We start from the raw sequence: 14622 nt of genomic DNA on the forward strand, positions 1-14622 counted from the left end.
ACAGTAGGGTGCCTATAGTTGGCAACAATGCATTGTACATTTCAAAGTAGCTAGAAGAGAGTATTTGAAATTTTACCAATACATAGAAATGATAAATACTCAAGGTGATAGGTACCCCAAATACCCTGACTTGATCATTACACATTCTATGCATGTAAAAAATACATGTGCAGAGCAAAGACCCACCCATAACATTTGGTGGCAACCCTACAGGGATTCTCCAAAGCAGTGAGTAATATTGTACCACTTTTGCTTGCTATTCTGTCCTATACTTCCTTAGAACTGGAGGGAAATACTGGGCACCTGTTGGCCAGTTAAAAATGATTAGCATGGCTGCCGGACTTAAGACTCAAGTGTGAGGCTTCCTGGGAAAAGGCTTTCTAACAACCCCCAACCCTTCTGGGTTGGGAGCATTGGTCTGCCTGGAACCAGCTTCTGCTTTCACAATTTCCTGGGGGAAGCCAAGGGCCAACTAGAGGCAGAAAGCTGTCATCCTGAACTGCTGGCATTGGCCAGTCGAGATCATGGCACAGCCAGAAGTCTCTACTCAACAGTTGTCCATGCATGCACCCCTACCTCTCCTTCTGACCAATAATACCTCCTGGGTCCTGACCATGACTTTCTTGAAAGTGTAGCCCCAAAATTCTCCTTACCTCTGAATCTATTTCCTCCGATCCCTGCCTCCTAGGTACTAATGCTTCAGACTTTCATTTCCTCTCCAAGTATTAGAGCAAGTTATATCTCCAAAGGGATCTAAGGAAGCTCTACACTGCATCCTTAGGCATGTAGGCTATGAACCCAGGGAGTCTTACCCCTGGTGTCCCTCCCAATTTAGGCATACAGCTCTCAACATGGGCAGTTATGTGGGAACCATTCCCCACCACCCTTGCCAGAGCCCCAAGTTTGTAAATGGCTAGTGTCTCACAAGTCCGTGTAAAGAGACCACCAAACAGGCTTTGTGTGAGCAACAAGGCTGTTTATTTCACCTGGGTGCAGGTGGACTGAGTCCAAAAAAGGAGTCAGTAAAGGGTGGTGGGATTATCATTAGTTCTTATAGGTTTGAGATAGGTGTACAAAGTACCTTCTTAAGGGCGGGGGGGAGAATATTACAAAGTACCTTCTTAAGGGTGGGGAAGAATATTACAAAGTACCTTCTTAAGGGCAGGGGAGAATATATCTTTTCAGTTAGGGTAGGGCAGGAACAAATCAAAATGGTGGAATGTCATCAGTTAAGGCTATTTTCACTTCTTTTGTGGATCTTCAGTTGCTTCAGGCCATCTGGATGTATACATGCAGGTCACAGGGGATATGATGGCTTATCTTGGGCTCAGAGGCCTGACATTCCTGTCTTCATATATTAATAAGAAAAACAAAACAAAATAGTGGTTAAGTGTTGGGGCAGCGAAAATTTTGGGGGGTGGTATGCAGAGATAATGGGCGATGTTTCTCAGGGCTGCTTCAAGCGGGATTAGGGGCAGTGTGGGAACCTAGAGTAGGAGAGACTAAACTGAAGAAAGATTTTGGGGTAAGGAGTGATACTGTCGGGTTGTTAGAAGAAGCATTTGTCATATAGAACTATTGGTGATGGCCTGAATGCAGTTTTGTATGAATTGAGAAACTAAACGAAAGACACAAGGTCTGAATGAGAGAAGAAGAAAAACAGGTATTAAAGGACTAAGAATTGGGAGGACCCAGGACATCCAATAAGAGAGTGCCCGAGGGTGTTCAGCATTATTATTTGCTTGGTTGGTGAGTTTTGGGGTTTTTTTTGGTGAGTTTTTCTATCCTTGAGTTTGTTTATGTTGTCATATGCCAGGCCAGATTGATTTAGCTAAAAACAACGTTCTTCATTTAAAAATATACACAGTCCTCCTTTTTCAGCAGTGAGTAAATTGAGGCCTCAGTGATTTTGGAGGAAAGAGAAATGCAAAGCCAGCAATTGTTTGTTAAAGAAGGATTAGAAATGGCTAGAAGAGAGTGAGTGAGACTGATAGTGTGGTGGAGATAGCTGGGGAGAGGTAGAGTGTGGCATAAGAATGAGAATGAGAATAAGAGTGAGTATAAAAGTAAAGAATAGGACTTCATTAGGGTGAAAGTGTTGGAATGTGTCCTGTCAGCAAAGATCATCTATCCACTCCAAGAGGGAGTCAAGAGTGGAGGATTGGGGATAGATATTCAGATGGAAAGGAAATGAGAGGTTTTAAGAGGTGAGCTAACAGCTTGTAACATACATGGAAGAGGTTATGAAATGATGACAGAATAGAATGGGCCTGTGAGGGTGGAAGGAGATATTTTCCTTGGTCCAAGAACCATTTGCCTTGTGTGGGAAGAGATTGATAAGTGGAAACTTCAGTAGGAGAGTAAATAGGAGTGACCAATTAGAAGGAGAAAAACTGGCCATGAGGGATGGAAGTTGGAATGCTGGCTGCTTCTTTAGCTACCTTATCAGCATAAGCGTTGCCCTGAGCAATAGGATCTGATGCCTTTTGGTGGCCCTTGCAATGTATGACTCCAGCTTCCTTTGGAAGTAAAGTGGCCTTGAGAAGAGTGTTTATTAAAGAGGCATTAATGATGGAGGACCCTTGCATAGTGAGGAAACCTCTTTCAGCCCATATAACAGCATGGTGGTGCAGGATATGGAAGGCATATTTAGAGTCACTATAAATATTGACACATAATTCCTTTGCAAGAGTGAGGGCTCGAGTTAAGGCAATGAGTTCAGCTTGCTGAGAGGTAGTGGAGGGGTGCAGAGTGGTAGGCTCAATGATAGATGTGGAAGATACTATAGTATAGCCTGCCTTTGCTGGTGAGTGGAGATTAGGCCTGGTGGAGCTGCCATCAATAAACCAAGTGTGATCAGGGTGAGGAACATGAAAGAAGGAAATACAGGGAAATGGAGTGAATGTCAGGTGGATCAGAGAGATACAGTCATGGGGGTGGGAGCCAGCCTAAAACAGTAAGGTCAAGGTGTTTGAACAGAAAGGCTACAGGGCACGGTCCTGGCTCTTGTGTAAGAATTTTGACCACACAGCCCTGTACTTTTGCTGTGTGTAATGAAAAGGGTTGGGATGAGTTAGGGAGAGCCAGCATGGGGGCAGTTTCTAGGGCTGTTTTTAAGGAACAGAAAGAGGAGCGGTGAAAGGATTTAGGATCTATGGGGTCAGCTAGGTTTGCTTTTGTGAGTTTACATAATGGTTTAGTCAGGATGATAAAACTACGTATCCAGAGGCAGAAGTACCTAACCATGCCTAGGAAGGAAAAGAGTTGTTGTTTTGTAGAAGGGGTTGGGGCTTGGGAGATTAGCCAGGCACAATCAACAGGGAGAGCACATGTGTTTTCATGAGGAATTATGCCAAAATAGGTAACAGATGAGGAAGAAATTTGGGTTTGACTGAAGTAATGGGGGCTGTCCATGAAGCCTTGTGGCAGTACAGCCCAGGTAAGTTGCTGAGGCTGATGGGTGTCAGGGTCAGTCCAAGTGAAAGCAAAGAGAGGCTGGGATGAAATGTGCAATGGAATAATAAAGAAAGCATGTTTGAGATCCAGAACAGAATAATGGGTTATGGAGGGGTTGTGGAGGGAGGTATTGAGGATAGGAGAGTATATGGTTTTGGCACCACAGAGTGGATAGGCAAGACAATTTGGTTGATAAAGTGCAGATCCTGAACTAACCTATAAGTCTTGTCTGGTTTTTGGACAGGTAAAATGAGGGAATTGTAAGGAGAGTTTATTGGCTTTAAAAGGCCATGGTGTAACAGGCAAGTGCTTTAATCCTTTTAAAGCATGCTGTGAGATGGGATATTGGCATTGAGTGGGGTAAGGGTGATTAGGTTTTAATGGGATGGTAAGGGGTGCATCATCCATCACCAAGGAGGAAGTAGAGGTATCCTATACTCGTGGATTAAGGTGGGGAGATACAAGGAGAGGATGTGAAGAAGGCTTTGAACTGGGGCAAAAGGCAGCAATGAGGTGTGGTTATAGCCCAGGAATAGTCAGGGCAGCAGATAATTTAGTTAAAATGTCTCCACCTAATAAGGGAGCTGGGCAGGTGGGGATAACTAAAAAGGAGTGCATTAAAGAATGCTGCCCAAGTTGGCACCAGAGTTGGGGAGTTTTAAGAGATTTAGAAGCCTGGCCATCAATACCCACAACAGTTATGGAGGCAAGGGAAACAGGCCCTTGATAAGAAGGTAATATGGAGTTGGTAGCCTCTGTATTGATTAAGAAGGGGACGGACTTACCCTCCACTGTGAGAGTTACCCAAAGCATCCATGATGGTCCAGGAGGTTTCTGAGGCAATCAGGCAGTGTCAGTCTTCAGCTGCTAAGCCAAGAAGATCTGCAAAGGAGTCAGAGAGCCTTGGGCCAGTGTTCCAGGGGCTCTGGGAGTGGCTACCAGGCGAGCTGGACTGTCTGATTTCCAGTGGGGTCCTGTACAGATGGGACATGGTTTAGCAGTAATCCCAGCCTGCAGGCATTCTTTGCCCAGTGGCCAGATTTCTTGCACTTGTAGCAAGCTCCTGGGGGGGGAGATTCTGGAGAAAACCCTGGCAGCTGCGGTCAAGGCGTTTGGAGTTGTTGTGTGCTGGAGATGTGGCTGGGGTTTCTCTCACAGTGGAGGAAAGGAATTGCAACTCAGAAATACATTGCTACTTGGCTGCCTCTACTCTATTATTGTACACCTTGAAGGTGAGGTTAATTAAGTCCTGTTGTGGGGTTTGCTGGCCAGAATCTAATTTTTGAAGCTTTTTCTAATGTTGGGAGCAAATTGGGTAATAAAATGCATATTAAGAATATGGCGACCTTCTGGCCCCTCTGGGTCTAGGGCGGTAAAGTGTCTAAGGGTTGCTGCTAAGTGGGCCATGAACTGGGTTGGGTTTTCATCTCTACCTTGGGTAGTTTCTTTAAGCTTGTCATAATTAACAGCTTTGTAAGCTGCCTTTTTAAGCCCTTCAACTAGGCAGGAAATCAGGTAATCTCACCTAGCTATACCTGGGGAATCTGCCTGATAGTTACATTGGGGATCCTCTCAGGGAACTGCTCTAATGCCTTCCTGGAGGTCTGGCTCTTGGAGCCAGTGGTTGTCAGTGTGAGATTGGGCTACAGAAAAAACTCTTTCCCATTTATCTGGAGAGAGGGTAGAAGTTGGGATGACATTTAAGTTACTCTAGGTTAAATTGTAGGACAGAGTTAGACATCAGAATTCCTGTATATATTTAGTGGGGTCTGATGAGAAAGAGCCTAAATGCTGGCTGATTTGGGAAAGGTCTGATAGAGAAAAAGGCACATGTACCCTGACTATGCCTTCAGTTCCAGCCACCTCTCTAAGAGGAAATTGTTGGGCAGGTAGGGGAGAGCTAGTCATGGAATGAAACTGTAAGCCAGACTGGGTGTGAGGAAGGGAGGTGATAGAAGGATTATAGGGTGGGGGAGCAGAGGCTGAAGAGGAATTGGGACCTGGCTTGACCTGGGAGGAACAGCCTGGGGAGAAGGGGAGAGGTCAGGTGAGTCCATAGGAAAGAAGGATTCAAAGGACTCAGAGCTTAGGGTGGAGACTGAAGGAACAGACAGGAGAGAAAGAAGAAAGATTTGGGATGAGTCACATTGGGAGAAGAGACTAGGGAGGGACCGATGTGTATTAGAAGGCCTGGACATCAGGCACCTCAGACCATTTGCCCATTTTTCGACAAAAATTATCTAGGTCTCATAGGATGGGAAAATCAAAAGTGCCATTTTCTGGCCATTTAGAACAATTGTCAAGTTTGTATTGGGGCCAAGTGGTGTTGCAGAAGAAAATAAGGCATTTAGGTTTTGGATCAGGTGTGAGTTGAAGAGGTTTTAAGTTTTTGAGAATACAGACTAAGGGAGAAGAAGGAGGAATGGAGGGTGGAAGTTTGCCCATAGTGAAGGAGGCAAGTTTAAAGAGAAGGGTAGAGACAAGCAGAGAAGGGGTGGGGGTTGTTTGCCCCCCAGGAAAGTGGAGAAGGGGTGGGGACATGGAGAGAAGGGGTGGGGGGTGCTTGCCCCCCAAGAAAGTGGAAAAGGGGTGGGAGGTGCTTGCCCCCCAGGAAAGTGGAAAAGGGGTGGGAGGTGTTTGCCCCCCAGGAAAGTGGAAAAGGGGTGTAGACACGGAGAGAAGGGGTGGGGTGAGCAGCACTGGGCTGCAATGTGGGTGAGCAGCCAAAGCAGGCATCCCCATAATTGACTTGCCACCAAGGGAATGTGGGTGAATGACCAAGGCAGATGTCCCCACGGAGGTCAGACACCAATGGAATGTGGGTGAATAATCAGGCAGGCATCCCTGCAATGATTAAACAAGGGAAGGCTGCCTTCCCAAGTCCATGACCAGCGCCGGAGTTTTGGGTCCACAGATAAAATGTGTCTCCTTTGTCTCTACCAGAAAATGAAAGGAATTGAAATTAAGAGAAGGGAGAGACTGAAGAGTGGCACCAAGATTGAAAGGAGAAAGAGGTTGAGGGACAGTGGCAGAGGTTGGAGAAGAGAGTAAAAAGAGGCCGCTTACCTGATTTAAAATTGGTGAGATGTTCCTTGGGCTGGTTGGTCTGAGGACCCGAGGTCATAGGTGGATCTCTTCATGGAGTGAGGGTGAGGACAGGGGACTGGTCTCCCAAAGGAGTCCTGCTGACCCGGTCTTCAGCACCAAATATCTCACATGTCTGTGTGAAGAGACCACCAAACAGGCTTTGTGTGAGCCACAAGGCTGTTTATTTCACCTGGGTGCAGGTGGGCTGAGTCCAAAAAAGGAGGCAGTAAAGGGTGGTAGGATTATCATTAGTTCTTATAGATTTGGGATAGGTGTACAAAGTACCTTCTTAAGGGTGGGGGGAGAATATTACAAAGTACCTTCTTAAGGGCAGGGGAAGAATATTACAAAGTACCTTCTTAAGGGTGGGGGAGAATATATCTTTTCAGTTAGGGCAGGAACAAATCACAATGGTGGAATGTCATCAGTTAAAGCTATTTTCACTTGTTTTGTGGATTTTCAGTTGCTTCAGGCCATCTGGATATATACATGCAGGTCACAGGGGATATGATGGCTTAGCTTGGGCTCAGAGGCCTGACAGCTAGGAGGATTGCTTTCCCATTGTGTAAGATGCTCTCCTCCCCCATTTCTACCCAGCTTACTCACCCTGCAATACAACTTCCAGGCCTTAGCTCCTTGTCCAGGGCCTTAGAACTGATGACCCAGTACTTTAACAACTGGAACTGGGTCTATGACAACAGATCAGGATGAAAGCAAATTGAGTAAATAAAAGGGAGGCACATGTTCCTATAGTGGCAAATGAGGGCAACGAGTGAACGTTCTTCTGCTGTGTTCCCAAAATCCATCTATAAAAAAGAAAGAAAGAGAGGAAGAGACAGAGAGACAAAGAGGGAGTCAAAGAGAGGAGAGAGAGAGAGACAGAGAGACAGAGACAAAGAGGGAGTCAGAGAGAGAAAGAGAGAGACAGAAAGTCAGAGAGAGAGAAAGAGATATACAAGTAGTTAAAGAAAAAACAGTGTACCCTATTCCTTTAAAAGCCAGGGTAAATTTAAAACATATAATTGATAATTGAAGGTCTTCTCCAGGACCCTGTAACACTCCAATACCAACTTGTCAGTGTAAACAAGGGCGTAGCCCGAAAACACTGAGACCATTGACAACCTGTAGCCTTCCTATCAAAAATCCTTTAACCCAGTAACCCGCGGATGGCCCAAATGCATTCAATTGGTAGCCACTACTGCTTTGCTAACAGAAGAAAGCAGAAAAATACTTTTAGAGGAAACCTCACTGTGAGCACACCTCACCAGTTCAGAACTATCCTAAGTAAAAAAAGCAGAAAGGTAGCTTACTAACTCAAAAATCTTAAAGTATGTGGCTATTCTGTTAGAAAAAGATGACTTAACGTTAACCACTGAAAATTTCCTTAACCCAGCAGATCTCCTAATGGCGATTTAAATCTTAATTACCATACAAAGGTCCAACCAGACCTAGGAGGAACTCTCTTCAGGACAGGAGGATACATGGTTCCTCCTGGGTGATTGAAAAAAAAACGCACACACACAATGGATATTCAGTAATTGATAGGGAAACTCTTGTAGAAGCAGAGTTAGGAAAATTGCCTAATAATTGGTCTACTCAAACATGCAAGCTGTTTGAACTCAGCCAAGCCTTAAAGCACTCACAGAATCAAAAAACTCTATCTCAATCCTGACTCAAAAGGTTACCTACACTGCTCTGAAACAAATCTGCATAAGAACTGTTGTTTATGGGAATGCCTCTTGATGGGGCAGCTGGGTTGTTATGAAATAGGAATCCAGCCCAGCTCTAGAACTCATCCCTGAGCATAAAGGCAATGTTGGGCATGCTGGTAAATGGCCACTAGAATCCAGCAGCCCAGACCCCTTTCTTTGTGGTCAAGAAAGGCAGGAAAACAGGTGTAGGACTGCTACATCAGTGAGCATAACTAATCTGATAAGCAGAGGTCCATGGGTGGTTATGCAACCTGGAAAGGAGTAAGCATTAGGCCCTTAGAGGATGCTCTAAGACTAATGTTCATTGGAAAATGACTAGGGGTGTTGGCATCTCTATGTTCTTTTTTCAGATGGGAAACGTTCCCTACAAGGAAAAATGCCCCTAAGATGTATTCTGGAGAATTTGGCCCAGTCAGAGTGTATGTACCTTTTTCCCTCTCAGACTTGAAGCAAATTAAAATAGACTTAGGTAAATTCTCAGATAACCCTGATGGCTATATTGATATTTTACAAGGGTTAAGACAATCCTTTGATCTGACATGGAGAGATATATATATATAATGTTACTGCTAGATCAGACACTAACCCCAAATGAGAGAAGTGCCACCATAACTGCAGCCCCAGAGTTTGGCAATCTCTGGTATCTCAGTCAGGTCAACAATAGGATGAAAACAGAAGAAAGAGAACAATTCCCTACAGGCCAGCAGGCAGTTCCCAGTGTAGACCCTCACTGGGATGCAGAATTAGAACATGGAGATTAGTGCTGCAGACATTTGCCAACTTGCATGCTAGAAGGACTAAGGAAAACTAGGAAGAAGCCTATATAAATTATTCAACGATGTCCACTATAACACTGGGAAAGGAAGAAAATCCTACCACCTTTCTGGAGAGACTAAGGGAGGCATTGAGGAATCATACCCTCTGTCACCTGACTCTATTGAAGACCAACTAATCTTAAAAGATAAGTTTATCACTCAGTCAGTTGCAGACATTAGAAAAAACTTCAAAAGTCCACCTTAGGCCTGGAGCAAAACTTGAAAACCCTATTGAACTTGGCAAACTTGGTTTTTTATAATAGAGATCAGGAGGAACAGGTGGAATGGGACAAATGGGATTAAAAAAAAAAAAAAGGCCACCACTTTAGCCAGGGCCCTCAGGCAAGCAGACTTTGGAGGTTCTGAAAAAGGGAAAGTCTGGGCAAATTGAATGCCTAGTAGGGCTTGCTTCCAGTGCGGTCTACAAGGACACTTTTAAAGAGATTGTCTGAATAGAAATAAGCTTCCCCTTCATCCATGCCCCTTATGTCAAGGGAATCACTGGAAGACCCACTGCTCCAGGGGACCAAGGTCCTCTGAGTCAGAAGTCACTAACCAGTGATCCAGCAGCAGGACCGAGGGTGCCCAGGGTAAGAGCCAGCCCATGCTATCACCATCACAGAGCCCTGGGTATGCTTGACCATTGAGGGCCAGGGGGTTAACTGTCTCTTGGACACTGGTGCAGCCTTCTCAGTCTTACTCTCCTGTCCCAGACAACTGTCCTCCAGATCTGTCACTATCTGAGGGGTCCTAGAACAGGCAGTCACTAAATACTTCTCCAAAGCACTAAGTCATGACTGGGGAATTTTACTTTTTTCTTATGCCTTTCTAATTTTGCCTGAAAGCCCCACTCCTTTGTTAGGGAGAGACATCCTAGCAAAAGCAGTGGCCTTATACACTAGAATTAGGAGAAGGAAAAAGGGTAAATATATAGAGAGAGTCTAAGTATGCTTACCTAGTCCTCCATGCCCATGCAGCAATATGGAGACAAAGGGAATTCCTAACTTCTGAGGGAACACCTATCAAACATCAGGAAGCCATTAGGAGATTATTATTGGCTGTACAGAAACCTAAAGAGGTGGCAGTCTTACACTGCCGGGGTCATCGGAAAGGAAAGGAAAGGGAAATAGAAGGGAACTGCCAAGTGGATATTGAAGCCAAAAGAGCCACAAGGTGGAACTCTCCATTAGAAATGCTTATAGAAGGACCCCTAGTATGGGGTAATCCCCTCCAGGAAACCAAGCCCCAGTACTCAGCAGAAGAAATAGAATGGGGAACCTCATGAGAACATAGTTTCCTCCCCTCAGGATGCCTAGCCACCAAAGAAGGAAAAATACTTTTGCCTGCAGCTAACCAATGGAAATTACTTAAAATGCTTCATGAGACCTTTCACTTAGGCATTGATAGCACCCATCAGATGGCCAAATAATTATATACTGGACCAGGCCTTTTCAAAACTATCAAGCAGATAGTCAGGGCCTGTGAAGTGTGCCAAAGAAATAATTCCCTGCCTTATCACCAAGCTCCTTCAGGAGAACAAATAGCAGGCCATTACCCAAGAGAAGACTGGCAACTAGATTTTACCCACATGCCCAAATCTCAGGGATTTCAGTATCTACTAGTCTGGGTAGATACTTTCACTGGTTGGGTGGAAGCTTTTCCTTGTAGAACAGAAAAGGCCCAAGAGGTAATAAAGGCACTAGTTCATGAAATAATTCCCAGATTTGGACTTCCCTGAGGCTTACAGAGTGACAATGGCCCTGCTTTCAAGGCCACAGTAACCCAGGGAGTATCCCAGGCGTTAGGCTTACAATATCATTTACACTATGACTGGAGGCCACGATCCTCAGGAAAAGTTGAGAAAATGAATGAAACACTCAAATGACATCTAAAAATGCTAACCCAAGAAACCCACCTTGCATGGCCTGCTCTGTTGCCTGTAGCCTTACTAAGAATCTGAAACTTTCCCCAGAAAGCAGGGCTTAGCCCATACGAGATGCTGTATGGACAGCCCTTCCTAACCAATGACATTGTGCTTTACCGAGAGACTGCCAACTTAGTTGCAGACATCACCTCCTTAGCCAAATATCAACAAGTTCTTAAAACACTACAGGGAACCTGTCCCCGAGAGGAGGGAAATGAATTATTCCACCCCAGTGACATGGTATTAGTAAGTCCCTTCCTTCTAATTCCCCATCCCTAGACACATCCTGGGATGGACACTACCCAGTCATTTTATCTACCCCAACCGCAGTTAAAGTAGTTGGAATGGAGTCTTGGATACATCACACTTGAGTCAAACCCTGGATACTGCCAAAGGAACCCGAAAATCCAGGAGACAATGCTAGCTATTCCTGTGAACCTCTAGAGGATCTGCGCCTGCTCTTCAAGCAACAACCGTGAGGAAAGTAACTAGAATCATAGATCCCCATGACCCTCCCTTGTCATATTTTTCTTCTTACTGTCCTCTTACCCCCTTTCACACTCACTGCACCTCCTCTATGCCACTGTACTACCAGTAGTTCCCCTTACCAAGAGCTTCTATAGAGAATGCAGCTTCCTGGAAATATTGATGCCCCATTGTATAGGAGTTTTTCTAAAGGAAACCCCACTTTCACCACCCACACCCATATGTCCCTACATTTCAGGCCATACATTTCAATCCATGTATCTTTAACCTCCTTGTTAAATTTTTCTTTTCCAGAATCAAGGTTGTAAAACTACAAATCATTCTTCAAATGGAGCCCCAGATACAGTCCATGACTAAGATCTACTGCAGACCCCTGGACCAGCCTGCTAGCCCATGCTCTGATGTTGATGACATCAAAGGCACCCCTCCTGAGGAACTCTCAACTGCACAACCCCTACTACACCCGAATTCAGCAGGAAGCAGAGCAGTCATCAGCCAACCTCCCCAACAGTACTTGGGTTTTCCTGTTGAGAGGGGGACTGAGAGACAGGACTAGCTGGACTTCCTAGGCTGAGTAAGAATTCCTAAGCCTAGCTGGAGAAGGTGATCGCACCCACCTTTAAGCACCGGGCTTGTAACTCAGCTCACACCCAACCAATCAGGTAGTAAAGAGGGCTCACTAAAATACAAATTAGGCTAAAAGTAGGAGGTAAAGAAATAGTCAAATCATCTATCATCTGAGAGCACAGGGGGAGGGAAAATGATTGGGATATAAACTCCAGGTATTCAAGCCGGGAGTGAGAAACCCCCTTTGGGTCCCCTCCCTTTGTATGGGAGCTCTGTTTTCACTCTATTAAATCTTGCAACTGCAAAATAAAAAAATTTGTAAAAGTGCACCAAAAATATGTAAAATATCTTATATCAATAAAAAATAAAATAAAATAAAAACTTTTGGAAAACAAAATTATGGCTAGATAAGAGGAGAAAGTACTAGTATTCGATACCAAGGATCCCCGACCCCTGGGCCACAGACGGGTACTGGTATGTGGCCTGTTAGGAACCAGACCACACAGCAGGAGGTGAGCAGCAGGTGAGCGAGCAGCCCCTTCAGATCAGTGGGGTCATGAGATTCTCATAGGAGTGCAAACCTATAGTGAACTGTGCATGCAAGGGATCTAGGTTGCATGCTGCTTGTAAGAATCTAACTGATGATCTAAGGTGAAACAGTTTCATCCTGAAACCATTCCCCATCCCCCACCCATTTTTGTCTTCCACCAGACTGGTCCCTGGTGCCAACAAGGTTGGAGACCACTGTTCTATAGCACTGTAGGAAGACTATAGTTAACAATAACGCATTATATAGTTTCAAGTAACTAAAAGGAGGCTATTGAATGTTCCCAACACAAAGAAATGACAAATGTTTGAGATTATCGATATGCTAATATCCCTGATCTGATCACTATACATTATAGGTATCAAAACATCACTATGTGGCTGGGCATGGTGGCTCACACCTATAAACCCAGCACTTTGGGAGGCCAAGGCAGGCGGATCACTTGAGGTCAGGAGTTCAAGGCCAGCCTGGGCAACATTGTGAAAATCTCTGCTGAAAATACAAAAGTTAGCTAGGTGTGGTGGTGTGTGCCTGTAGTCCCAGCCACTTGGGAGAATGAGGCAGGAGAATCGCTTGAACCTGGGAGGCAGAGGTTGCAGTGAGCTGAGATGGCACCACTGCACTCCAGCCTGGGTGACAGAGGGAGACTCTGTCTCAAAAAAAAAAAAAAAAGAATAATGGTCTCCAACTCCATCCAGGTTGCTGCTAATGCCATTATTTTGTTCCTTTTTATGCCTAAGTAGTATTCCATGGTGTGTGTGTGTATATATGTACATATATATGTAACATTTTCTTTATCCACTCATTGCTTGATGGGCATTTAGACTGGTTCCATATTTTTGCAATTGCGAATTGTGCTACTATAAACATGCGTGTGCAAATGCCTTTTTCATATGACTTATTTTCCTCTGGGTAGATACCCAGGAGTGGGATTGCTGGATAAAATGGTAGATCTACTTTTCATTCTTTAAGTAATCTCCATACTGATTTCCATAGTGGTTGAACGAGTTTACATTCCTACCAGCCATATAAAAGTGATCCCTTTTCACCACATCCATGCCAACGTCTGTTTTTTTAAATTATGGCCATTCTTGCAAAAGTAAAATGGTATCTCCTTGTGGTTTAGATTTGCATTTCCCTAATAATTAGTGATGTTGAGCATTTTTTCATGTTTGTTGGCCATTTGTATATCTTCTTATGAATTGTCTATTCATGTCCTTTACCCACTTTTTAATGAAATTATGTGATTTTTTTTCTTGCTGATTTACAGAACAAACACAATACAAGTGTTTTTTCTTGCTAATTTGTTTGAATTCCTTGTAGATTCTGGATATTAGTCCATTGTCAGATACATAGTTTGCAAATATTTTCTCCCACTCTGTGGGTTGTCTGTTTGCTCTGCTGATTATTTCTTTTGCTATGCAGAAGCTTTTTCATTTAATTAGGTCCCATCTATTTATCTTCATTTTTATTGCATTTGCTTTTGGGTTCTTGGTCATGAACTTTTTGCCTAAACCAATATCTAGAAGAGTTTTTCCAATGTTATTTTCTAGAATTGTTATGGTTTCAGGTCTTAGAGTCAAGACTTTGACCCATTTTGAGTTGATTTTTGTATAAAGTGAGAGACGAGGATCCAGCTTCATTTTTCTACATGTGGCTTGCCAATTATCCCTGCACTATTTGTGGAATAGGGTGTCCTTTCCCCACTTTATGTTTTCATTTGCTTTGTCAGAGATCAGTTGGCTGTAAATATTTGGCTTTGTTTCTGGGTTCTCTATTCTGTTCCATTGGAACAGAACACATGCCTATTTTAATACCAGTACCATGCTTTATTGGTAACTATAGCTGGGCGCTTGTCTCCCTTTTCTTTTTTGCAAAACCGCCACAGCTATCATTGCTTGTTCTCAGTGGCGGCTTTCTCTCCAGAGGTGGCTTCCACATCTACAGACTATATAAAGACAAATAACACAGATTAAAAGCACAATCATTGAAATCACAGAGCCTCCAAGTGTCTTGATCCATTTTAGC

General features: G+C 44.1%; 2 long non-coding RNA genes across 2 annotated transcripts; one reads left to right on the plus strand and one right to left on the minus strand.

The window, feature by feature from the left end:
* Positions 1 to 958: 958 nt before the first annotated feature.
* On the minus strand, positions 959 to 7366 carry LOC129048188 (uncharacterized). Its single transcript, XR_008510309.2, has 4 exons — positions 6899 to 7366; positions 6523 to 6676; positions 4242 to 4430; positions 959 to 1348 (listed from the first exon to the last, which is right to left on the minus strand). It is a non-coding gene; the product is annotated as an uncharacterized LOC129048188 (long non-coding RNA).
* LOC134761668 (uncharacterized) lies at positions 4306 to 13897 on the plus strand. Its single transcript, XR_010140639.1, has 2 exons — positions 4306 to 4688; positions 11274 to 13897. It is a non-coding gene; the product is annotated as an uncharacterized LOC134761668 (long non-coding RNA).
* The last annotated feature ends 725 nt before the right edge of the window (positions 13898 to 14622 follow it).

Source organism: Pongo abelii, chromosome 1 (genome assembly GCF_028885655.2).
Source record: "Pongo abelii isolate AG06213 chromosome 1, NHGRI_mPonAbe1-v2.0_pri, whole genome shotgun sequence".
In the NCBI taxonomy this organism is placed as follows: Eukaryota; Metazoa; Chordata; class Mammalia; order Primates; family Hominidae; genus Pongo; species Pongo abelii.